The sequence below is a fragment of the Mobula birostris genome, unplaced genomic scaffold (genome assembly GCF_030028105.1).
Source record: "Mobula birostris isolate sMobBir1 unplaced genomic scaffold, sMobBir1.hap1 scaffold_517, whole genome shotgun sequence".
In the NCBI taxonomy this organism is placed as follows: domain Eukaryota; kingdom Metazoa; phylum Chordata; class Chondrichthyes; order Myliobatiformes; family Myliobatidae; genus Mobula; species Mobula birostris.
The window spans coordinates 210,589-235,988 of NW_027278254.1; the positions used below are offsets into that span (position 1 = coordinate 210,589).

General features: G+C 52.9%; 1 long non-coding RNA gene across 1 annotated transcript in view; it reads left to right on the forward strand.

Annotated features, from left to right (window-relative positions):
• The first annotated feature begins 211 nt into the window (after positions 1-211).
• The window catches only part of LOC140193349 (uncharacterized), a 60,293-nt gene continuing 35,104 nt past the window's right edge, over positions 212-25,400 (forward strand). Inside the window, exons 1-2 of the long non-coding RNA XR_011884751.1 lie at positions 212-322; positions 9,396-9,560. This is a non-coding gene — a long non-coding RNA (uncharacterized lncRNA). The remainder of the gene's footprint in view (positions 323-9,395; positions 9,561-25,400) is intronic.

Consider the following 25,400-nt stretch of genomic DNA (forward strand, 5'->3'; position numbering starts at 1 on the left):
TATTTTGGAAATAACCTCTGAAGAACAGTGAGGAGGACGGGGGAAGGTGTAGAAGAGCGATATCTTTGGCGGTGGACTGCAGCAATTTTCTTCTCTGAGTCAGGCTGTTAGGCCGAGTCTTTGCTCAGGCTGCGGCAGCGACAGTGGCTGGCGCCTTGCCGATCACTGTCGCTGCATCCGCACCCTTTACTGGAAGCTGGGACGGAGTTCTCCGGAACCCCTTCCCACATGCTGTACTCGGCCACTCGGGTGAAGGGGTTTGCGGCAATTCCTTGGACTTTCGCTAAGACGGAGGAACATCGGAGCAGTCCAGCTATGCACGGTGAGGATCAGCGCTAGAGACTTTCACGTGTGTCTGGAGAAGACCCTTATCCTTTCTCTCTTCTCGGAACGGCTCTTCGAAAGACTGATAAGTGTTGTGACTGAGTTTATATTAGAGCGTTTCGATTGCTGACTGCATGGCGCTTTAATACGGTGGCTTCTGCTTCAATATGGCGGGACCTAGTTTGTATGCAAAGCCATCAGCTTTCAGGTGTGACACGGAAGGGAGATTATTCGATCTCTCGATCTGCTGGGGTAGGGGGCAGCCATAGTGCCATGCCTCTAGGGAGTTCCGACATAGTCTTGACTTGCCTAAAATGCCAGACTGCTAACTCCACTGTGGCGGTATAGGAGGGCACTGCAGTGCTCCCCCCCCGCCATTGTTCCTCGATGCTGTGGCGGAGATGAACGCGGCACGGTTGTCGAGGCGGGGTGAGTTGAGGTAAAGAGCAGGAAGGCAAAAAGGAAGAGGAAGCATCTCCAGGCCTCTCCGCCACAGGAGAAGGAACCCGGTGTGTTCCTTAGTCTTAGCCTGGAGGGCACAGATACCTCCGTAGTTCAGCAAGGGCCTGGTGGCACAGGTGACTCTGTGTCTCAGCAAGGGCCTGGAGAAGCTGAGAGGGAGGGTGTGGTGCTGAGAACGGAGAGTTCCTCCAAAATGGAGGTCACGGGACCTCTGGGCATTGGAGGCACAAATAGGAGGGGGTGCTTGTTCTCTGAATCCGTATATAGTGAAGCGATTCAGCGAGAAGATCTATCCCATAAAAGGCTGCCTGCCTGGGCACACTTCCCTGGAGCAGACAGATAGCTGCATCACACAGGGGTAGAAAGAGACTCACTCGCTGTCGTGGCTGCGTCTCCTCAGCTTGTAGCCACGGTTTTGATGGGAACTCCTGCAGAACAGGGGCTGACTAAGGTGGCTGATTCGTCCCCGGTAGCACTGTTGCTCGGAACGTGTGTCCGGCAGGGAGGGGATTGACGCTGTTGCATGGGGGTTACCTACGGCGGGGTAGAGGTCGCATGTGGGGGCAGACTCTCAATGTGCAGCCTCAATAGAAACAATGTACCTTTTGGAGATCGTCATGTCCCAGGGCATGATGGAATCTAGAATACCCCTGGGTCTGAAGGAGCAGAGTCCACGGTCCTGACAAGCGGTGGGTCATACTCCCCACGTGCTACCCCGGGGGTGGGCGACCAAGGCGACAGGGATGTAGAGGCGAGCGAGATCTAGGTGACTCGAGCCCTTTTTTGGACTTTGATGGGATGCCCTAACTGGGCATGGCAGAGTGCAGTATTGGCGAGTGGGGGTGGGCATCCGTGCCAGGCTCTGGGATTACTGTTGATCCAGGGACAGCGGGGTCTCAGCCTAGCACTGGTCCTGAGGACGGTGCCACGCCTCTGGAGGCCGTTTCTGGTAGTGGAATGGGCATGTGGAAACAGGAGAGTGGGGGTGAGGATGACAGTGACGGGAACGAGGAGTCTTTTCAATCAGAGATGGCAGAAGAGTTTGTTCCCGGCAGTGAATCTTGGACTGTTACCATGGAGGAAATTTGGGTGTTCCAAGCCTTCTCACCACAGACAGCCGCTGACTGAGGGACAGACCTGCCTGGGGTTATGCGATCTCTCCACACCACCCTTTAAAGTAAGGGCAGCGGTTGGGAGGGAGCAACACCATTTTAGAGAGCCCTGTTAGTGGCACAGTGTAGGAAGGATTGTTCCCACTAGCTGGGGTTTTGGCAAAGAGATGCAGCATAATCATGACAGTAGGCGCTGGCACGACTCAACACAGGCACAACGGACCAAAAGACTATATACGAGAATCACAATAGAGCATCGGTGACATGACGAGCAGCACCAGGAGACAGATCATTCTGTCCCCGCGATCAGCGCTACACCGGGTTAAATAATCACAGAACGCGGAAAACCCGTGCCAGTCACAATTAACTTAGGCCTACCGACTCCAGTCAAGACAATAATTGGTAAATACAGGTGCTGGAGAAACGCAGAGGCCCCAGGCTTTACGGCAAGCCGCGGGGTTCACAGGTCTCAGGATCACTAGCGGCAGCTGAATTCACCTGGCGAGGGAGGCTGTATGTGTGTCACTTCGAGCGGGGTGGCTACATTGTTGGCCCCAAACTTCCAGCCGGAGAAGTAGATGAGTCTGAGCCAGGCCGCCTGCTCAATCCCGCCGTGCGTTCTGAGGGTGCACAGTGGCCATCACCATCACTTCGTTAACGTGTACGCCCGCCCAGTAGACTGCCTTGTTTTGTGAGGTAGCTCTGCTGTTGGACTCCTTGCAGAGGCGAGTGCGTTGTCCCCGGAGGTGCTTTCAACTATACCCTCCAGGAGAGAGATCAGAGTAGCCGAGCTTCAGTGCAGCGTTGAAGGAGCTGGTTGAGTGTTTTGATTTGATCTTCCATCCGGAGCCCCATGCCCTTACCAGGATGACGAGAGGAGGGGAGGTCCCACGCCTCCTGCGAGTGCTCTTGGATCACCACCTGGTGTGTGCAGAGTTTAACCTTCTGCCTCTGCGGGCGGGGTCCGCGTACTGGCCCTTCGGCAGCCGGTTGCCGGAGGGTGACTGTTTCCGGGGCTCATTCCGTCTGTTCTTGGAAGCCTGGTGGGGAGAGCAGAGGAGTTCTCCCTCCCTGAGGCTCTGGTGGGATGTGGCAAAGCTTTTTATGCGCGACTAACAAATGAGTGTGGCAGATCGAGCGGCTCCAGAAGGAGCGGCTTGACCCGGAGGCCCCGCTGACCGCAAACCTCGGAGGACCCAGCTTTCGCGGAAGTACCAGGGGAAGAAGGAAGCGCCAAGGACAGCCCGTAGAGGATGGCTCTTATCCGGCGAGAATCGCTCGTTCATTTTATGCGACACTGTCCTCGCTGGGCCGAGTGTTGTGGGAGGACCTGCCAAAGGTCGGCCCTGAGGCTGTCCAGCGGGAGGACTCTTCCCCGCTGTAGAAACTGACCACCTACGGGGAGGCAAGGCCCCGGGAATGGATGGGCTGACTGTGAAGTTCCTCTGGGCTTCCTGGGTCGTACTGGGTGCGGACTACACCGGGATCCTGGCGACAGATGAGAGGCCCCTCTCTTGGCATAGGGCAGTTGTGGTCCTGCTGCCGAGGAAGGGGGATCTTCGCTGCCCGAGGAATTGGTGCCCTGTGTCTGTCCTGTGCAGTATCTTTGCCCGGGCAAAGCCAGGCACCTGGGTTCCGTGCTGCCCCAAATGTTCCACCAAACCAGTCCTACATGGTCCCGGGCCGATCTATTCAGGATAATACCCACCTCGTCCAGAACCTATCTGTCCCGCGAGGCTTTCCCTCTCTCTGTCTCTCGATCGGGAGAGTGTCTTTGATAGGGCGTCTCATGGCTACCTCCTCGGAACTCTGCGCGCTTTCGGGCTCGGGCAGCAGTCTGTCGCCCGCGTCCGTCTGTTATACACTGCCGCGTATAAAGGTCAAGAGTTCCTCGGCGGCGCCCTTTGGGGATGTGCCAGAATTGCCGTGGTCGGGGCAACTGTATTCTGGGTGGAACCTCTCCTGTGCGTTCTTCGGAAGCGGTTGACAAGCCTGGTTCCGCTCGAGCTGGAGATGAAGGCCGTTCTTTCGGCTTAAGCCGCCGATGTAATCGTTATGATCATCGACCTACAGATTCGAGACTGTCAGCGGAACTTCTCAGCCAGTCGCTTGCCAGGGACAACTGGGGAAAGTGCTCTGGTCTTTTAATGGGTTGGGGGGGGGTGTGGTTGGACTTCCTGCCAGAGGAGTTAAGACCGTTTGCGTGGAATACCACGCACCTCCTCTTTATGGGGGGGGGGGGGCTGTTTACCTAACCTCAACTGCGGAGACCTGGAAGACGAACTGGTGGGACTCAGAGACGAAAATCTCTGCCCGGCTCGGACGATTGTCGGGTCTACTCCGCGCAATCTCGTACCGGGGGCGTCGAGATTGGTTGGTCGTCTCCATGTTTTGGTCGATTTAGTCCCGCCCACGGTGCTTGTCGCCAAGAGCCAGACGAAGCTGGTGGACGTGTTCTGGGGCAACATTGGAATCTGATCTCTGCTTGGGTCCTGAGCTTTCCAATTGCGGCGTGTGTGACAGCTCTCCGCCTCAGGACCTTGCGGGACACCAATATACCGATCACCCCCCCCCCCCCCCACACCCCCGCCCCGAGGTGACAAGCGTCGCCGGGGACAGAGCCTTCAGAAGGATATGCGGCTCCCGACGGCAGGAGCTGCCAGGTTTTTAACGGGATCTACTATGGGTCTGGGGTAGAGCCTCCTCCTGCAGGGAGCGGAACTCAGGCCGTGGAAGAGGTCGTCTCCATGCCGTCTCGGTGGGTGCGGGGTGGCTCCGGCCGAGTCAACCCCTTCTCGGCCGGAGGTGCTCGTGACACCCGCAGCCCGAGGACTCCTTCGGGAGCCGGTTTCAAAGAGCATGAGGCGCCCGGATAAGATAGATACCTTCCGTGCAGCTCGGCGACGCGCCGAGATGGTTCATGTACGCGGTACTCTTGCACGCTTTTCAAGTCATTGCCCACACCTGCCGTCCGGACCGCTGTGGCGGCCTGTCTTACCATCAGGCGTGAAGGAGGTCCCTAGTGCAAGTTTCTCTATGCAGGGGGTTTTCACGTATACAGTGGGGACCTGGGGTGGAGGGGAGCAGTGCTGTTAAATATATTCCTGAGCAGGTTCACTGGTACCCCGGCTACCTGTCCTTCTTGTGGACGGGAGTAGATGGAGTACCTGAGCAGGGTGCCTTATCCAGCTGTCCGTTCTGTGGACGGGAGGAGACGGTGTACCGTGTCTATATGTAGTGTGTGAGCTTGCAGTCCCTGTTTGAATACCGAAAGGGGCTGCTCCTCACGATCTAGTTGCACATCAGCTCCACGCCATTGGTTTGTGGGCAGCCAGTAAGTAGAGGGGGGGGGCGGGGTTGCGAGTCGCTCAGAGGATGTCCGGGTTGCAGGACTGAGGGAAAACTGCTGGGGTAGGAGCAAGACTGAGGGAACAGTGCTGGGGAAGGGATGGTATTGAAGGAACACTGAGCTCGGGGAGGAGCAGGACTGAGGGAACACTGTGCTGGGAGAGGCATGGTATTGAGAGAACACTGTGCTGGGAGAGGCATGGTATTGAGGGAACACTGCTACAAGAAGGATGGTATTGAGGGAACACTGTGCTGGAGAAGGGATGGTATTGAGGGAACACTGAGCTGGGGAGAGATGATATTGAGGGAACACTGTGCTGGGAGAGGGATAGTATTGAAGGTGCACTGTGCTGGGGGAGGGATGGTACTGAGGGAACATTGTGCTGGGGAAAGGATGGTACTGAGGGAACACTGAGCTGGGGAGGGATGGTATTGAGGGAACACTATGCTGGTGGAGAGATGGTATTGAGGGAACTGTGCTGAGAGAGGGATGGTACTGAAGGAACACTGTGCTGGGAGAGGGATGGTATTGAGGGAACAGTGTGCTGGTGGAGAGGGATAGTATTGAGGGCACAGTGTGATGGGAGGGGGATGGTATTGAGGGAACACTGTGCTGGAGGAGGGATGGTATTGAGGGAACAGTGTGATGGGGAGGGATGGTATTGAAGGTGCACTGTGTTGGGAGAGGGATGGTATTGAGGGAACACTGTGGTGGAGAGGCTTGGTATGGAGGGAACAGTGTGCTGGGAGAGGGATGGGGTTGAGGGAACACTCTGCTGGGAGACGGATGGTACTGAGGGAATACTCTGCTGGGGGAGGGATGTTGTTGAGGGAACACTGTGCTGGGAGAGGGATGGTATTGAGGGAACACTGTGCTGGGGGAGGGATGGTACTGAGGGAATACTGTGCTGGCAGAGGGATGGTACTGAAGGAACACTGTGCCGGGGGAGGGATGGTACTGAGGAAACACTGTGCTGGGGGAGTGATGGTATTGAGAGAACACTGCTGGGAGAGGGATGGTATTCAGGGAACACTGTGCTGGGAGAGGGATATTATTGAGGAAACAATGTGCTGTAGGAGAGATGGTATTGAGGGAACACTGTGCTGGGGAGGGATGGAACTGAGGGAACACTGTGCTGGAGGAGGGATGGTACTGAGGGAACAGTGTGATGGGGAGGGATGGTATTGAAGGAACAGTGTGCTGGGGGAGAGATGGTATTGAGGGAACACTGTGCTGGGGGAGAGATGGTACTGAGGGAACACTGTGCTGGGAGAGGGATGGTATTGAGGGAACTGTGCTGGGAGAGGGATGGTACTGAGGGAACACTGTGCTGGGGGAGTGATGGTATTGAAGGAACACTGTGCCGGGGGAGGGATGGTACTGAGGGAACACTGTCGGGGGAGGGATGGTACTGAGGGAACACTGTGCTGGGGGAGGGATGGTATTGAGAGAACACTGCTGGGAGAGGGATGGTATTCAGGGAACACTGTGCTGGGAGAGGGGTGTTATTGAGGGAACAATGTGCTGTGGGAGAGATGGTATTGAGGGAGCACTCTGCTGGGGGAGGGATGGTATTGAGGGAATACTGTACTGGGGGAGGGATGGTATTGAGGGAACACTGTACTGGAGAGGGATGGTATTGAGGCAACACTGTACTGGGGAGGGATTGTATTGAAGGAACACTGTGCTGGGAGAGGGATGGTACTGAAGGAACACTGTGCTGGGAGAGGGATTGTATTGAGGGAACACTGTGCTGGGAGAGGGATGGTATTGAGGGAACACTGTGCTGGGAGAGGGATAGTATTGAGGGAACACTGTGCTGTGGGAGAGATAATATTGAGGGAGCACTGTGCTGGAGGAGGGATGGTATTGAGGCAACACTGTGCTGGGAGAGGGATGGTATTGAGGCAACACTGTGCTGGGAGAGGGATGGTATTGAGGGAACACTGTGCTGGGAGAGAGATGGTATTGAGGGAACACTGTGCTGGGAGAGGGATAGTATTGAGGGAACACTGTGCTGGGAGAGGGATGGTATTGAGGGAACACTGTGCTGGGAGAGGGATTGTATTGAGGGAACACTGTGCTGTGGGAGAGATAGTATTGAGGGAACACTGTGCTGGAGGAGGGATGGTATTGAGGCAACACTGTGCTGGGAGAGGGATGGTATTGAGGGAACACTGTGCTGTGGGAAGGATGGTATTGAGGGAACACTGTGCTGGAGGAGGGATGGTACTGAGGGAACACTGCTCGGAGAGGGATGGTACTGAGGGAACACTGTGCTGGGAGAGAGATGGTATTGAGGGAACAGTGTGCTGGGAAAGGGATGATACTGAGGGAAGACTGTGTTGGGAGAGGAATTTCATTGAAGGAACAATGTCATAAGACCACAAGAGATAGGAGCAGAGTCAGGCAATTTGTGCTAGTGTGCTCTGCGATTTCATCATGTCTGATTCATTGTCCCTCACAAATCCAATCTCCTGCCTTTTCCCTGTAACCTTTGATGCCACATCCAATCAAGAATCTATCGATCTCCGCCTTAAATACACCCAATGACCTGGTCCCCACAGCTGCCTGTGTGAATGAATTCCACAGATTCACCATCCTCTAGCTAAATAAATTCCTCCTCATCTCCATTCTAAATGGCCATCCCCCTATTCTGAAGCTGCAGCCTCTGGTCCTAGACCCCTACAATAGGAAACACCCTCTCCACATCCACTATGAGATCCCCAATCATTCTTCTAAATTCCAGCAAGTAAAGGCCCAGAGCCATCAATCACCCCTCATATGATAAGCCTTTCATTCCCTGAATCATTCTTATGAACCTCCTCTAAAACCCTCTCCAATGTCCTGCATGAGGACTCCCAAATCCCTTTGCACCTTTGAATTTTGAATTTTCTGCCCATTTAGAAAATGCATTTTGTTCCTTCTGTCAAAGCGCATGATCATACACTTCCCAACACTTTATTCCACTTGCCACTTCCTTGCCCATTTTCTCAATCTGTCCAAGTCCTTCTGTAGACTCCCTGCTTCCTCAACTCTACTTGGCCCTCCGCTTATCTCTGTATCATCTGCAAACTTTGCCACAAAGCCATAAATTCCATCATCCAAATCATTGACATATAATGCAAAAGGAAGTGGTCCCAATACCGATGCCTGCAGAGCGTCCTAATCACTGGAGGCCAACCAGAAAATGCTCTCTTTATTCCCACTTGCTGCCTCCTGCCAATCAGCCAATTCTCTATCCATGCTAGTATCTTTCCTGTAATACAGGCTCTTGTCAAGCAGCCCAATGTGTGATGACATCTTGTCAGAGGCTTTCTGAAAATCCAAGTACACAACATCCACCAAATTTCCTTTGTCTATCCTGCTTGTTATTTCCTCAAAGAATTCTAACAGATTTGTCAGGCTCTATTTCCTTTGAGGAAACCACGCTGACTACGGCCTATTTTATCATGTGCCTCCAAGTACCCTGAGGCCTCATCCTTCACAATTGACTCCAACATCACTGAGGTCAGGCTAACTGGCCTATAATTTCCTTTCTGCTGTCTACCTCCCTTCTTGGAGAGTGGAGTGACACTTGCAATTTTCTATTCCTCCTCAATCATGTCTGTTGAGAAGAGCGTGCCGAGGGCACACCACACTGTGGGTAGGATTTCCCCATAGTGGAGATTGCATTGTGCTGAATGAACTCTGCCTTGGCCACAACCACTCAATGAATCAGTGACTGTCAGGAGATGCTGCAGGGAAGTCCAAACCATGAATCTACACTGACAACATATCTGTCAGGTGAAAGTTCCTTCCACAATAATTCATCAAACATGCTGTTTGACAACAGCCTCATCCCTCCCTGTCTCTGTAATCTGCTCCAGAGTCTACACCCACTCTCTTTCTCTCTGATCACCACCTTCACTCCCCTCCCCGCTCTGTTACCCACCATCCACCCCTACAACCCTCCTTATCTTTATACACTCTACCCCAACCCTGGTCTTCCTCTGACGCGTTGTTTTGAGGGTAATCTCCCCTGTGCTGAGGGACCTCCCTCCAGATGGAGGGGTTGTTCAAAACAGAAAAGCTCACCAACACCTCAACTTTCTGAGGAGGCTGAAGAGAGCTGGACTTTACGCATCCATTCTCACATCATTCTACAGATGTGCAGTAGAGAGCATCCTGACAAACTGCATCACTGCTCGGAGTGGAAACTGCACTGTAACGGACAGGAAGTCTCTACAACGGGGAGTCAAAACTGCCAACACATCACCAGCACCAGCCTCCCCAGCACTGAGGACAGAAATACAGAAAAGTGCCGGGAAAAGGCAAGTAAAATCCCACCCACCCTGCTCATGGACTGTTTGCCTCTCTCCCTTCAAGGAGGAGGCTACGTAGCATCCACACCAGGACCACCAGACTCAAAAACAGTTACTTTCCCCAAGCAGTAAGGCTGATCAACACCTCCACCCACTGAACCACCCCTCCACACCCCCATCCACCCTACTGTATCATTTCCTGTCAGTCACCTTATGTACAGACACTCCTGTGTCTAGTGTCACTGTGTACAGTCATTCTCTGTATATCAGCAGTCCTATGTGTTATATTTAAAATATAAGGGTCTCGGCCCGAAACGTCAACTGTACCTCTTCCTAGAGATGCTGCCTGGCCTGCTGTGTTCACCAGCAACTTTGATGTGTGTTGCTTGTTATACTTATCCTGTTTTTATTATTGTGTTCTTCATTTTGTTGTGTGTTTCTGTGCTCCATGGGATCTGAGGAACAATTATTTCATTCTCCTTTACACTTGTGTACTGGAAATGACTTAAACAATCCTGAATCGTGAATGTAAGGAGTCTTGCTCTGGAAGATGGGGTTGTTCTCAGCGGATTCTCACTGAATCAATGCTGTCCCATCTGAGAGCCTAGCCCTCAGCAGATCTCTCTGTCCTTCAGGTGATGCTGTGTGTGTGTGTGTGTGTGTGTGTGTGTGTGTGTGTGTGTGTGTGTGTATGTGGTATGTGTGTGTGTGTGTGTGTGTGTGTGTATGGTGTGTGTGTTTGTGTGTTGTGTGTGTGTGCAGCGTGTGTGTATGTGGTATGTGTGTGTTGTGCGTGGGGTGTCTGTGCATCGTATGTGTGTGTGTGGGGGGAGTATGTGTGTGTGTTGTCTGTGTGTGTGTGGTGTGTGTGTGGTGTGTGTGTGTGTGTGGTGTGTGTGGTGGATGTGTGTGTTGGGGGTGTGTGGTTTGTGTGTGTGTGCTGTGTGTGTGTGTGTGTGTATGTGTGTGGGGGGTGTGTTGTGTGTGTGTATGTGTGTGTGGGGGTGTGTGTTGTGTGCATGTATGTGTGTGTGTGGGGGGAGTGTAGTGTGTGTGCTGTGTGTGTGGTGTGTGTCTCTGTGTGGTGTATGTGGGTGTCACGTGTGTGTGTCTGTATTGGGTGTGTGTGTGTCGGGGGGGGTGCGGTGTGTGTGTTGTGTGTGTGTGTTGTGTATGTGTGTGTGGGTGTTGGGTGGTGTGTGTGTGAGGGGGTTGTGAAGTGTGTGGCCTGTGTGGTGTGTGTGTGGGGTGTGTGTATATATGTTGTGTATGTGTGTGTGTGTGTGTGTGTGTGTGTGTGTGGTGTGTGTGTGTTGTGTGTGTGTATGTGTGTGTGTGTGGATGTGTGTGGTGTGTGTTTTGTGTGTGTGTGTGTATGTGAGTGTGGTGTGCGTGGGGTGTCTGTTATCGTGTGTGTGTCGTGTGTGTATGTGTGTGAGGGTGTAGTCTGTGTGTTATGTGTGTGTGGGTGTGTGTGTGTGCGTGTGTGTGTGCGGTGTGTCTGTGTGTGTGTGTTGTGTGTGTGGGAGGGTTTGGGGTGCCTGTGTGTTGTGTGTGTGTGTGTGTGTGTGTGGGTGTGTGTGGTTTGTGTTGTGTGTGAGTGTGTGTGTGGGGTGGTGTGTTTGTATGTGTGAGGGGGTTGTGGTGTGTGTGTGGGGGGGAGTGTGTGTGTGTATGGTGTGTCTGTGTGGTGTGTGTGTGTGTGTGTGGTGTGTGAGTGTGTGTGTGTGGGGGGGGTTGTGTGTGTGAGAGGGGCTTGTGATGTGTGTGTGTATGTGGTGTGTGTGTGGGGTGGTGTGTGTGTGAGGGGGTTGTGATGTGTGTGGCGCATGTGTGTGTGGTGCGTGTCTGTGTGTGTGGGGGTGTGGTGTGTGTCTATGTCTGTGTGCGTGTGTGTGGTGTGTGTGTTGGACTGTGTGTGTGTGGGGTGTGTGTGTGTGTGTGTGTGTTTGTGTGTGGGGGGGTGTGTGTTGTGTGAGTGAGGGGGTTGTGAGTGTGTGTGTGTTGTGTGTGTGTGTGGGAATGTGTGGGCTATCTGTGTGTCGTGTGTGTGTGTGTGGGGTGTGTGTGTGGTGTGTGATTTATGTGTGTGTGTTGTGTATGTGTGTGTGGTATGAGTGTTGTGTGTGTGTGGTGTGTGTGTTGTGCATGTGTATGTCTGTGTGGGGGGAGTGTGTGGTGTGTGTGTGTGGTGTATGTGTGTGTCGTGTGTGTGTGTGTCTGGGGTGGGTGTGTATGTGTTGGGGGGTGTGGTGTGTGTGTTGTGTATGTGTGTGTGTGTGTGTGAGTGTGTTGGGTGAGTGTGGGTTGTGGTGTGTGTGTTGAGTGGGTATGGTGTGTGTGTTGTGTTTGTGTGTGGTGTGCGCGTTGTGTGTGTTTATGTGTTGGGCGTATGTGTGTGGTGTGTGTGTGTGAGTGTGTGTGGTGTGTGTATAGTGGATGTGTGTGTCGGGGGTGAGTGACGGGAGGTGTGTGTGTTGTGTGTGTGTTTTGTGTGCGCGCTGTGTGTGTGTTTGTGTGTGTGTGTGTGTGTGTGTATGTGTGTGGGGGGTGTGTGTTTGTGTGTATGTGTGTGTGGGGTGTGTGTTGTCTGCATGTATGTGTGTGGGGCGGAGTGTAATGTGTGTGCTGTGTGTGCGGTGTTTGTGTCTGTGTGTGTGTGGGTGTGTGGTGTGTGTGTGTACGTGTGTGTGGGGGGGAGAGGAGTGTGTGTGCTGTGTGTGCGGTGTCTGTGTCTGTGTGCTGTATGTGTGTGGGTGTGTGGTGTGTGTGTTTGTGTGTGGTGTGCGTTGTGTGGGTGGGGTGTGTGTGGGGGTGTGGTGTGTGTGTGTGTTGTGTGGGTGTGGTGTGTGTGTTGTGTGTGTGTGGTGTCCGTGTTTGTGTGTGTGGTGTTGTGCAGTGGATGTGTGTGTCAGGGGTGTGTGACGGGAGGTGTGTGTGTTGTGTGTGTGTTTTGTGTGTGTGTGTGTGTGTGTGTGTATGTGTGTGGGGGGTGTGTGTTTGTGTGTATGTGTGTGTGGGGTGTGTGTTGTCTGCATGTATGTGTGTGGGGCGGAGTGTAATGTGTGTGCTGTGTGTGCGGTGTTTGTGTCTGTGTGTGTGTGGGTGTGTGGTGTGTGTGTGTACGTGTGTGTGGGGGGGAGAGGAGTGTGTGTGCTGTGTGTGCGGTGTCTGTGTCTGTGTGCTGTATGTGTGTGGGTGTGTGGTGTGTGTGTTTGTGTGTGGTGTGCGTTGTGTGGGTGGGGTGTGTGTGGGGGTGTGGTGTGTGTGTGTGTTGTGTGGGTGTGGTGTGTGTGTTGTGTGTGTGTGGTGTCCGTGTTTGTGTGTATGTGTTGGGCGTGTGTGTCTGGTGTGTGTGTGAGTGTGTGTGGTGTTGTGCAGTGGATGTGTGTGTCAGGGGTGTGTGACGGGAGGTGTGTGTGTTGTGTGTGTGTTTTGTGTGTGTGTGTGTGTGTGTGTGTGTGTGTGTGTGTATGTGTGTGGGGGGTGTGTGTTGTGTGTGTGTATGTGTGTGCGCTGTTTGTGTGTGTGTGTGTGTGTGTGGTGTGTATGTATATGTGTTTGTGTTGTGTGTGAGTGTGTGTGTGGGGTGGTGTGTTTGTGTATGTGAGGGAGTTGTGGTGTGTGTGTGGGGGGGGAGTGTGTGTGTGTATGGTGTGTCTGTGTGGTGTGTGTGTGTGTGTGTGGTGTGTGAGTGTGTGTGTGTGGGGGGGGGTTGTGTGTGTGAGAGGGGCTTGTGATGTGTGTGTGTATGTGGTGTGTGTGGTGTGTGTGTGGGGTGGTGTGTGTGTGAGGGGGTTGTGATGTGTGTGGCGCATGTGTGTGTGGTGCGTGTCTGTGTGTGTGAGGGTGAGGTGTGTGTCTATGTCTGTGTGTGTGTGTGTGGTGAGTGTGTTGGACTGTGTGTGTGTGGGGTGGGTGTGTGTGTGTGTTTGTGTGTGGGGTGTGTGTGTTGTGTGTGTGTTGTGTGAGTGAGGGGGTTGTGAGTGTGTGTGTGTTGTGTGTGTGTGTGGGAATGTATGGGGTATCTGTGATTCGTGTATGTGTGTGTGTGGGGTGTGTGTGTGGTGTGTGATTTATGTGTGTGTGTTGTGTATGTGTGTGTGGTATGAGTGTTGTGTGTGTGTGGTGTGTGTGTGTTGTACATGTGTATGTCTGTGTGGGGGGAGTGTGTGGTGTGTGTGTGTGGTGTATGTGTGTGTCGCGTGTGTGTGTGTCTGGGGTGGGTGTGTATGTGTTGGGGGGTGTGGTGTGTGTGTTGTGTGTGTGTGTGTGTGTGTGTGTGAGTGTGTGTGTTGGGTGAGTGTGGGTTGTGGTGTGTGTGTTGAGTGGGTATGGTGTGTGTGTTGTGTTTGTGTGTGGTGTGCGCGTTGTGTGTGTTTATGTGTTGGGCGTATGTGTGTGGTGTGTGTGTGTGAGTGTGTGTGGTGTGTGTATAGTGGATGTGTGTGTCGGGGGTGAGTGACGGGAGGTGTGTGTGTTGTGTGTGTGTTTTGTGTGTGTGTGTGTGTGTGTGTGTGTGTGTGTATGTGTGTGGGGGGTGTGTGTTGTGTGTGTGTATGTGTGTGTGGGGGGGAGAGGAGTGTGTGTGCTGTGTGTGCGGTGTCTGTGTCTGTGCGCTGTATGTGTGTGGGTGTGTGGTGTATGTGTTTGTGTGTGGTGTGCGTTGTGTGGGTGGGGTGTGTGTGGGGGTGTGTTGTGTGTGTGTGTTGTGTGGGTGTGGTGTGTGTGTTGTGTGTGTGTGGTGTGCGTGTTTGTGTGTATATGTTGGGCGTGTGTGTCTGGTGTGTGTGTGAGTGTGTGTGGTGTTGTGCAGTGGATGTGTGTGTCGGGTGTGTGACGGGAGGTGTGTGTGTTGTGTGTGTGTTTTGTGTGTGCGTGTGTGTGTGTATGTTTGTGGGGGGTGTGTGTTGTGTGTGTGTATGTGTGTGCGCTGTTTGTGTGTGTGTGTGTGTGTGTGTGTGTGGTGTGTATGTATATGTGTTTGTGTGTGTGTGGTGTGTGTGAGTGTGTGTGTGTGTGTGTGTGTGAGGGGGTTGTGATGTGTGTGGCCTGTGTGGTGTGTGTGTGGGGTGTGTGTATATATGTTGTGTGTGTGAGTGTGTGAGTGTGTGTGGTGTGTGTGTAGTGGATGTGTGTGTCAGGGGTGAGTGAAGGGAGGTGTGTGTGTTGTGTGTGCGTTTTGTGTGTGTGTGCTGTGTGTGTATGTGTGTGTATGTGTGTGGGATGTGTGTGTTGTGTGTGTGTATGTGTGTGTGGGGGTGTGTGTGTTGTCTGCATGTATGTGTGTGGGAGGGAGGGTAGTGTGTGTGCTGTGTGTGCGGTGTTTGTGTCTGTGTGCTGTATGTGTGTGTGTGTGTGTGTGTGGTGTGTAGTGTGGGTGGGGTGTGTGTGTGGGGGGGTGTGGTGTGTGTGTTGTGTCTGTGGGGGTTTGTGTGTGTGTGTGTGTGTGTGTGTTGAGTGAGTGTGGGGGTTGTGGTGTGTTGTGTGTGTGGTGTGCGTGTTGTGTGTGTGTATATGTTGGGCGTGTGTGTGTGATGTGTGTGAGTGTGTGTGGTGTGTGTATAGTGGATGTGTGTGTCGGGTATGTGTGACGGAAGGTGTGTGTGTTTGTGTGTTGTGTGTGTGTTTATGTGTGTGGGGGGTGTGTGTTGTGTGTGTGTATGTGTGTGTGTATGGTGTGTGTGTTGTCTGCATGCATGTGCTTGCGGGGAGTGTAGTGTGTGTGGTGTGGGTGGGGTGTGTGTGTCATTTGTGTGTCGTGTGTGTGTGTGGGTGTGTGTGTGGTGTGTGTTGTGTGTGAGTGTGTGTGTGGGAGGGTGTGGGGTGTCAGTGTATTGTGTGTGTGTGTGTGTGTGGTGTGTGTTGTGTGTGAGTGTGTGTGTGTGTGGTGTGTTTGTCTGTGTGAGGGGGTTGTGGTGTGTGTGTGGGGGGTGGTGTGTGTGTGTGTATGGTGTGTCTGTGTGTGTGGTGTGTGCAGGTGGGCGTGTGTGTGGTGTGTGTGCATATGTGTTGTGTATGTGTGTGTCGTGTGTGTGTGTGTGTGGTGTGTGTTGTGTGTGTGTGTGTGTGTGGGGTGGTGTGTTTGTGTGTGAGGGGGGTTGTGTGTGTGGGGGGGGGGTGGTGTGTGTGTGTGTGCGCTGTGTGTGGTGTGTGTGTATATGTGTTGTGTATGTGTGTGTGTGTGTGTGGTGTGTGTGAGTGTGTGTGTGTGTGTGTGTGTGTGTGTGTGGGGTGTGTATGTGAGGGGGTTGTGATGTGTGTGGCGTGTGTGGTGTGTGTGTGTGGGGGTTTGTGTATATATATTGTGTATTTGTGTGTGTGCATGTGATGTGTGTGTGGTGTGTGTGGGGTGTCTGTGCGTCGTGTGTGTGTGTGTGTGGTGTCTATGTGTGGGGGTGGTGTGTGTGGGTGGGGGTTGTGTGTGTGGAGTGTGCGTGTGTCTGTATGGGGTACGTATGTGTGTGTTGGGGGGTGTGGTGTGTGTGTTGTGTATGTGTGTGTGTGTGTTGGGTGAGTGGGGGGTGTAGTGTGTGTGTGTTTTGTGTGTGTGTGTGTGTGTGTCTGTGTGTGTGTAAGTGTGAGGGGTGTGTGTGTTTTGTGTGTGTGGTGTGTGTTGTGTGGGAGTGTGTGTGTGTGTGGTGTGTTTGTGTGTGTGAGGGGGTTGTGGTGTGTGTGTAGGGGGTGGTGTGTGTGTGTGTATGGTGTGTCTGTGTGTGTGGTGTGTGAGTGTGGTGTGTGTGGGTGGGCGTGTGTGTTGTGTGTGTGCATATGTGTTGTGTATGTGTGTGTCGTGTGTGTGTGTGTGTGGTGTGTGTTGTGTGTGTGTGTGTGGGGTGGTGTGTTTGTGTGTGAGGGGGGTTGTGTGTGTGTGGGAGGGGTGGTGTGTGTGTGTGTGTGCTGTGTGTGGTGTGTGTGTATATGTGTTGTGTATGTGTGTGTGTGTGTGTGGTGTGTGTGAGTGTGTGTGTGTGTGTGTGGAGTGGTGTGTATGTGAGGGGGTTGTGATGTGTGTGGCGTGTTTGGTGTGTGTGTGTGGGGGTTTGTGTATATATATTGTGTATGTGTGTGTGTGCACGGTGTGTGTGCATGTGATGTGTGTGTGGTGTGTGTGGGGTGTCTGTGCGTCGTGTGTGTGTGTGTGTGTGTGGTGTGTGTGTGTGGGGGTGGTGTGTGTGGGTGGGGGTTGTGTGTGTGGAGTGTGCGTGTGTCTGTATGGGGTATGTATGTGTGTGTCGGGGGGTGTGGTGTGTGTGTTGTGTATGTGTGTGTGTGTGTTGGGTGAGTGGGGGGGTGTAGTGTGTGTGTGTTTTGTGTGTGTGTGTTGTGTATGTGTGTGTGGTGTGTGTTTTGTGTGTGTGTGTGTGTCTGTGTGTGTGTAAGTGTGAGCGGTGTGTGTGTTTTATGTGTGTGTGTGATGTGTGTATGGTGTGTGTGCTGTTTGTGCAGTGTGTGTGTGTGTTGTGTCTGTGTGTGTGTGTGGTGTATATCTGTGGGAGGTGTGTGTGTCGTGTGTGTGTGTGGGGTGTGGTGTGTGTGTGTATGTGTGTGGGGGGTATGTGTATGTGTGTGTGGGGGGGAGAGGAGTGTGTGTGCTGTGTGTGAGGTGTTTGTGTCTGTGTGCTGTATGTGTGTGGGTTTGTGGTCTGTGTGTGTGTGTCTGTGTGTGTGTGTGTGTGATTGGGGTGTGTGTTTTTAGGGGGTTTATGTATGGGGTTTTGTGGTGTGTGTGAGTGGGGTGTGTGTGTGGGTTGCATGTGTGTGTATGGTGTGTGTGTTTGTGTGTGTGGTGTGTGTGTGTGTGGGGCGTGTGTGGTGTGTGTGTCTGTGTGTGTGTGGGTATGTGTGTGGTTTGGATGTGTGTGTGTGTGTGGGGTGGTGTGTGGGTGAGGGGGTTGTGCTTTTTGTGGTGTGTGTGGTGTGCATGGGGGGTGTGTGTATATATGTTGTGTGTGTGAGTGTGTGAGTGTGTGTGGTGTATGTGGTGTGTGTGGTGTATGTGTATGCATCTGTGTGTGGATGTCTGTGGTGTGTGTGTATGTGTGTGTGTCTGTGTGTGTGTGGCATGTGTGGTGTGTGTGTCTGTGTGTGTGGGGGGGGTTGGTGTGTGGGTGAGGAGGCTGTGTGTGTGGCGTGTGTGGTGTGTGTGTGAATGTGTGTGGTGTGTGTTTTGTATGTGTGTGTGTGTGTGTGGTGTGCGTGGGGTGTCTGTTCATCGTGTGTGTGTCGTGTGTGTGTGTGAGGGGTGTAGTCTGTGTGTTGTGTGTGTGGGGGGTATTTGTGTGATGTGTGTGTGGGCGAGGTGTGTGTGTGTGTGGTGCATGTCTGTGTGTGTGGGGGTGTGGTGTGTGTGTGTGTGGGGGGGGGGGCGGGTGGTTGTGGTGTGTGCCTGTGGTGTGTGTGTTGTGTGGTTGTGTGTATTGTGTGTCTTTTTTGTGTGTCTGTTCTGTTGTGTGTGCATATGTTGGGTGTGTGTGTGTGGTGTATGTGTGTGTCGGGGGGTGTGTGTGGTCTGTGTGAGGGGAGGTGTGTGTTGTGTTGTGTTGTGTATGTGTGTGTGTGTCTTGGGTGAGTGGGGGTGTGTAGTGTGTGTGTGTTTTGTGTGTGTGTGTGTGTCTGTGTGTGTGCAAGTGTGAGGGGTGTGTGTGTTTTGTGTGTGTGTGTGATGTCTGTATGGTGTGTGTGCTGTTTGTGCAGTGTGTGTGTTTGTTGTGTCTGTGTGTGTGTGTGGTGTATATCTGTGGGAGGTGTGTGTGTCGTGTGTGTGTGAATGTGTGTGGGGGGGTATGTGTATGTGTGTGTGGGGGGGAGAGGAGTGTGTGTGCTGTGTGTGCGGTGTCTGTGTCTGTGCGCTGTATGTGTGTGGGTGTGTGGTGTATGTGTTTGTGTGTGGTGTGCGTTGTGTGGGTGGGGTGTGTGTGGGAGTGTGGTGTGTGTGTGTGTTGTGTGGGTGTGGTGTGTGTGTTGTGTGTGTGTGGTGTGCGTGTTTCTGTGTATATGTTGGGCGTGTGTGTCTGGTGTGTGTGTGAGTGTGTGTGGTGTTGTGCAGTGGATGTGTGTGTCAGGGGTGTGTGACGGGAGGTGTGTGTGTTGTGTGTGTGTTTTGTGTGTGTGTGTGTGTGTGTATGTGTGTGGGGGGTGTGTGTTGTGTGTGTGTATGCGTGTGTGCTGTTTGTGTGTGTGTGTGTGTGTGTGTGGTGTGTATGTATATGTGTTTGTGTGTGTGTAGTGTGTGTGAGTGTGTGTGTGTGTGTGTGTGTGTGTGGGGTGGTGTGTGTGTGAGGGGGTTGTGATGTGTGTGGCCTGTGTGGTGTGTGTGTGGGGTGTGTGTAGTGGATGTGTGTGTCAGGGGTGAGTGAAGGGAGGTGTGTGTGTTGTGTGTGCGTTTTGTGTGTGTGTGCTGTGTGTGTATGTGTGTGGGATGTGTGTGTTGTGTGTGTGTATGTGTGTGTGGGGGTGTGTGTGTTGTCTGCATGTATGTGTGTGGGAGGGAGGGTAGTGTGTGTGCTGTGTGTGCGGTGTTTGTGTCTGTGTGCTGTATGTGTGTGTGTGTCTGTGTGTGTGTGTGTGTGGTGTGTAGTGTGGGTGGGGTGTGTGTGTGGGGGGGTGTGGTGTGTGTGTTGTGTCTGTGGGGGTTTGTGTGTGTGTGTGTGTGTGTGTGTTGAGTGAGTGTGGGGGTTGTGGTGTGTTGTGGGTGTGGTGTGTGTGTGTGGTGTGCGTGTTGTGTGTGTGTATGTGTTGGGCGTGTGTGTGTGGTGTGTGTGAGTGTGTGTGGTGTGTGTATAGTGGATGTGTGTGTCGGGTATGTGTGACGGAAGGTGTGTGTGTTTGTGTGTTGTGTGTGTATGTGTGTGGGGGGTGTGTGTTGTATGTGTGTATGTGTGTGTGTATGATGTGTGTGTTGTCTGCATGCATGTGCTTGCGGGGAGTGTAGTGTGTGTGGTGTGGGTGGGGTGTGTGTGTCATTTGTGTGTCGTGTGTGTGTGTGTGGGTGTGTGTGTGGTGTGTGTTGTGTGTGAGTGTGTGTGTGGGAGGGTGTGGGGTGTCAGTGTATTGTGTGTGTGTGGGTGTGTGTGTGGTGTGTGTTGTGTGTGAGTGTGTGTGTGGGAGGGTGTGGGGTGTCAGTGTATTGTGTGTGTGTGTGTGTGTGTGTGTGTGTGTGGTGTGTGTTGTGTGAGTGTGTGTGTGTGTGGTGTGTTTGTGTGAGGGGGTTGTGGTGTGTGTGTGGGGGGTGGTGTGTGTGTGTGTATGGTGTGTCTGTGTGTGTGGTGTGTGCGGGTGGGCGTGTGTGTGGTGTGTGTGCATATGTGTTGTGTATGTGTGTGTCGTGTGTGTGTGTGTGTGGTGTGTGTTGTGTGTGTGTGTGTGGGGTGGTGTGTTTGTGTGTGAGGGGGGTTGTGTGTGTGTGGGGGGGGGTGGTGTGTGTGTGTGTGCTGTGTCTGGTGTGTGTGTATATGTGTTGTGTATGTGTGTGTGTGTGTGTGGTGTGTGTGAGTGTGTGTGTGTGTGTGTGTGTGTGTGGGGTGGTGTGTATGTGAGGGGGTTGTGATGTGTGTGGCGTGTGTGGTGTGTGTGTGGGGGGGTTTGTGTATATATATTGTGTATGTGTGTGTGTGCACGGTGTGTGTGCATGTGATGTGTGTGTGGTGTGTGTGGGGTGTCTGTGCGTCGTGTGTGTGTGTGTGTGTGGTGTGTGTGTGTGGGGGTGGTGTGTGTGGGTGGGGGTTGTGTGTGTGGAGTGTGCGTGTGTCTGTATGGGGTATGTATGTGTGTGTCGGGGGGTGTGGTGTGTGTGTTGTGTATGTGTGTGTGTGTGTTGGGTGAGTGGGGGGGGTGTAGTGTGTATGTGTTTTGTGTGTGTGTGTTGTGTATGTGTGTGTGGTGTGTGTTTTGTGTGTGTGTGTGTGTCTGTGTGTGTAAGTGTGAGGGGTGTGTGTGTTTTGTGTGTGTGTGTGATGTGTGTATGGTGTGTGTGCTGTTTGTGCAGTGTGTGTGTGTGTTGTGTCTGTGTGTGTGTGTGGTGTATATCTGTGGGAGGTGTGTGTGTCGTGTGTGTGTGTGGGGTGTGGTGTGTGTGTATGTGTGTGGGGGGGTATGTGTATGTGTGTGTGGGGGGGAGAGGAGTGTGTGTGCTGTGTGTGCGGTGTTTGTGTCTGTGTGCTGTATGTGTGTGGGTTTGTGGTCTGTGTGTGTGTGTCTGTGTGTGTGTGTGTGTGTGTGATTGGGGTGTGTGTGTGGGGGGGTTTATGTATGGGGTTTTGTGGTGTGTGTGAGTGGGGTGTGTGTGTGGGTTGCGTGTGTGTGTATGGTGTGTGTGTTTGTGTGTGTGGTGTGTGTGTGTGTGGGGCGTGTGTGGTGTGTGTGTCTGTGCGTGTGTGGGTATGTGTGTGGTTTGGATGTGTGTGTGTGTGGGGTGGTGTGTGGGTGAGGGGGTTGTGGTTTTTGTGGCGTGTGTGGTGTGCATGGGGGGTGTGTGTATATATGTTGTGTGTGTGAGTGTGTGAGTGTGTGTGGTGTGTGTGTAGTGGATGTGTGTGTCAGGGGTGAGTGAAGGGAGGTGTGTGTGTTGTGTGTGCGTTTTGTGTGTGTGTGCTGTGTGTGTATGTGTGTGTATGTGTGTGGGATGTGTGTGTTGTGTGTGTGTATGTGTGTGTGGGGGTGTGTGTGTTGTCTGCATGTATGTGTGTGGGAGGGAGGTTAGTGTGTGTGCTGTGTGTGCGGTGTTTGTGTCTGTGTGCTGTATGTGTGTGTGTGTGTGTGTGTGTGTGTGTGGTGTGTAGTGTGGTTGTGGTGTGTGTGTTGTGTCTGTGGGGGTTTGTGTGTGTGTGTGTGTGTGTGTGTGTTGAGCGAGTGTGGGGGTTGTGGTGTGTTGTGGGTGTGGTGTGTGTGTGTGTGGTGTGCGTGTTGTGTGTGTGTATGTGTTGGGCGTGTGTGTGTGGTGTGTGTGAGTGTGTGTGGTGTGTGTATAGTGGATGTGTGTGTCGGGTATGTGTGACGGAAGGTGTGTGTGTTTGTGTGTTGTGTGTGTATGTGTGTGGGGGGTGTGTGTTGTATGTGTGTATGTGTGTGTGTATGATGTGTGTGTTGTCTGCATGCATGTGCTTGCGGGGAGTGTAGTGTGTGTGGTGTGGGTGGGGTGTGTGTGTCATTTGTGTGTCGTGTGTGTGTGTGTGGGTGTGTGTGTGGTGTGTGTTGTGTGTGAGTGTGTGTGTGGGAGGGTGTGGGGTGTCAGTGTATTGTGTGTGTGTGGGTGTGTGTGTGGTGTGTGTTGTGTGTGAGTGTGTGTGTGGGAGGGTGTGGGGTGTCAGTGTATTGTGTGTGTGTGTGTGTGTGTGTGTGTGGTGTGTGTTGTGTGTGAGTGTGTGTGTGTGTGGTGTGTTTGTGTGAGGGGGTTGTGGTGTGTGTGTGGGGGGTGGTGTGTGTGTGTGTATGGTGTGTCTGTGTGTGTGGTGTGTGCGGGTGGGCGTGTGTGTGGTGTGTGTGCATATGTGTTGTGTATGTGTGTGTCGTGTGTGTGTGTGTGTGGTGTGTGTTGTGTGTGTGTGTGTGTGTGGGGTAGTGTGTTTGTGTGTGAGGGGGGTTGTGTGTGTGTGGGGGGGGTGGTGTGTGTGTGTGTGTGTGCGCTGTGTGTGGTGTGTGTGTATATGTGTTGTGTATGTGTGTGTGTGTGGTGTGTGTGAGTGTGTGTGTGTGTGTGTGTGGGGTGGTGTGTATGTGAGGGGGTTGTGATGTGTGTGGCGTGTGTGGTGTGTGTGTGTGGGGGTTTGTGTATATATATTGTGTATGTGTGTGTGTGCACGGTGTGTGTGCATGTGATGTGTGTGTGGTGTGTGTGGGGTGTCTGTGCGTCGTGTGTGTGTGTATGTGTGGTGTGTGTGTGTGAGGGTGGTGTGTGTGGGTGGGGGTTGTGTGTGTGGAGTGTGCGTGTGTCTGTATGGGGTATGTATGTGTGTGTTGGGGGGTGTGGTGTGTGTGTTGTGTATGTGTGTGTGTGTGTTGGGTGAGTGGGGGGGTGTAGTGTGTGTGTGTTTTGTGTGTGTGTGTGTTGTGTGTGTTTTGTGTGTGTGTGTGTGTGTCTGTGTGTGTGTAAGTGTGAGGGGTGTGTGTGTTTTGTGTGTGTGGTGTGTGTTGTGTGTGAGTGTGTGTGTGTGTGGTGTGTTTGTGTGTGTGAGGGGGTTGTGGTGTGTGTGTGGGGGGTGGTGTGTGTGTGTATGGTGTGTCTGTTTGTGTGTGTGGTGTGTGTGTGTGGTGTGTGCGGGTGGGCGTGTGTGTGGTGTGTGTGCATATGTGTTGTGTATGTGTGTGTCGTGTGTGTGTGTGTGTGGTGTGTGTTGTGTGTGTGTGTGTGGGGTGGTGTGTTTGTGTGTGAGGGGGGTTGTGTGTGTGTGGGGGGGGTGGTGTGTGTGTGTGTGTGCTGTGTGTGGTGTGTGTGTATATGTGTTGTGTATGTGTGTGTATGTGTGTGGTGTGTGTGAGTGTGTGTGTGTGTGTGTGTGTGTGTGTGGGGTGGTGTGTATGTGAGGGGGTTGTGATGTGTGTGGCGTGTGTGGTGTGTGTGTGTGGGGGTTTGTGTATATATATTGTGTATGTGTGTGTGTGCACGGTGTGTGTGCATGTGATGTGTGTGTGGTGTGTGTGGGGTGTCTGTGCGTCGTGTGTGTGTGTGTGTGTGGTGTGTGTGTGTGGGGGTGGTGTGTGTGGGTGGGGGTTGTGTGTGTGGAGTGTGCATGTGTCTGTATGGGGTATGTATGTGTGTGTCGGGGGGTGTGGTGTGTGTGTTGTGTATGTGTGTGTGTGTGTTGGGTGAGTGGGGGGGGTGTAGTGTGTGTGTGTTTTGTGTGTGTGTGTTGTGTATGTGTGTGTGGTGTGTGTTTTGTGTGTGTGTGTGTGTCTGTGTGTGTAAGTGTGAGGGGTGTGTGTGTTTTGTGTGTGTGTGTGATGTGTGTATGGTGTGTGTGCTGTTTGTGCAGTGTGTGTGTGTGTTGTGTCTGTGTGTGTGTGTGGTGTATATCTGTGGGAGGTGTGTGTGTCGTGTGTGTGTGTGGGGTGTGGTGTGTGTGTATGTGTGTGGGGGGGTATGTGTATGTGTGTGTGGGGGGGAGAGGAGTGTGTGTGCTGTGTGTGCGGTGTTTGTGTCTGTGTGCTGTATGTGTGTGGGTTTGTGGTCTGTGTGTGTGTGTCTGTGTGTGTGTGTGTGTGTGATTGGGGTGTGTGTGTGGGGGGGTTTATGTATGGGGTTTTGTGGTGTGTGTGAGTGGGGTGTGTGTGTGGGTTGCATGTGTGTGTATGGTGTGTGTGTTTGTGTGTGTGGTGTGTGTGTGTGTGGGGCGTGTGTGGTGTGTGTGTCTGTGCGTGTGTGGGTATGTGTGTGGTTTGGATGTGTGTGTGTGTGGGGTGGTGTGTGGGTGAGGGGGTTGTGGTTTTTGTGGTGTGTGTGCTGTGCATGGGGGGTGTGTGTATATATGCTGTGTGTGTGTGCTGTGTGTGTTGTGTGTGGGGGATGTGTGTTTGTTGTCCGTGTGTATGTGTGTGTGTCTGTGTGTGTGTGTGTGTGTGTGTGTGGGGAGTGTGCGGTGTGTGTGTTAGTGTGTGTGTGGTGTGTGTTGTGTGTGAGTGTGTGTGTATGTGTGGTGTGTGTGAGTGTGTGTTTGTGGTGTGTGTTTATATGTGTTGTGTATGTGTGTGTGTGTTGTCTGTGTGTGTATGTGGGAGGGTGTGGGGTGTCAGTGTGTCGTGTGTGTGTGTGTGTGGGTGTGTGTGTGGTGTGTGTTGTGTATGAGTGTGTGTGTGTGGCGTGGTGTGTTTGTGTGTGAGGGGGTTGTGGTGGGTGTGTGGGGGGGTGGTGTGTATGTGTGTGTGTGAGAGTGTGAGTGTGTGTGTGGGTGCGTGGGATGGTGTGTGTGAGGGGGTTATGATGTGTGTGGCGTGTGTGGTGTGTGTGTGTGGGGTGTGTGTATATATGTTGTGTATGTGTGTGTGTGTGCGGTGTGTGTGTATGTGATGTGTGTGTGGTGTGCGTGGGGTGTCTGTGCGTCGTGTGTGTGTGTGTGTGTGCGAGGGGGCTGTGTGTGTGTGGGGGGCGGTGTGTGTGTGTGTGTGTGTGTATGGTGTGTCTGTGTGTATGTGTGTGTGTGTGTGTGTGGTGTCTGGTGTGTGTGTCGGAGGGTGTGGGGTGTCTGTGTGTCTGTGTTTGTGTGTGTGGGTGTGTGTGTGTTGTGTGAGTGTATATGTGAAAGGGTGTGGGGTGTCAGTGTGTCGTGTGTGTGTGTGTGTGTGTGTGTGTGTGGGTGTGTGTGTGTGTGGTGTGTGTTGTGTGTGAGCATGTGAGTGTGTGTGTATGTGTGGTGTGTGTGAGTGTGTGTTTGTGGTGTGTGTTTATATGTGTTGTGTATGTGTGTGTGTGTTGTCTGTGTGTGTATGTGGGAGGGTGTGGGGTGTCAGTGTGTTGTGTGTGTGTGTGTGTGGGTGTGTGTGTGGTGTGTGTTGTGTATGAGTGTGTGTGTGTGGGGTGGTGTGTTTGTGTGTGAGGGGGTTGTGGTGGGTGTGTGGGGGGGTGGTGTGTGTGTGTGTGTGTGGTGTGTGTGTGTGGGTGTGTGTGTGGTGTGTGTGTATATGTGTTGTGTATGTGTGTGTGTGAGAGTGTGAGTGTGTGTGTGTGTGCGTGGGATGGTGTGTGTGAGGGGGTTGTGATGTGTGTGGCGTGTGTGGTGTGTGTGGGGTGTGTGTATATATGTTGTGTATGTGTGTGTGTGCGCGGTGTGTGTGTATGTGATGTGTGTGTGGTGTCTGTGCGTCGTGTGTGTGTGTGTGTGTGTGTGTGTGTGTGGGAGTCTGTGCAGTGTGTGTGCT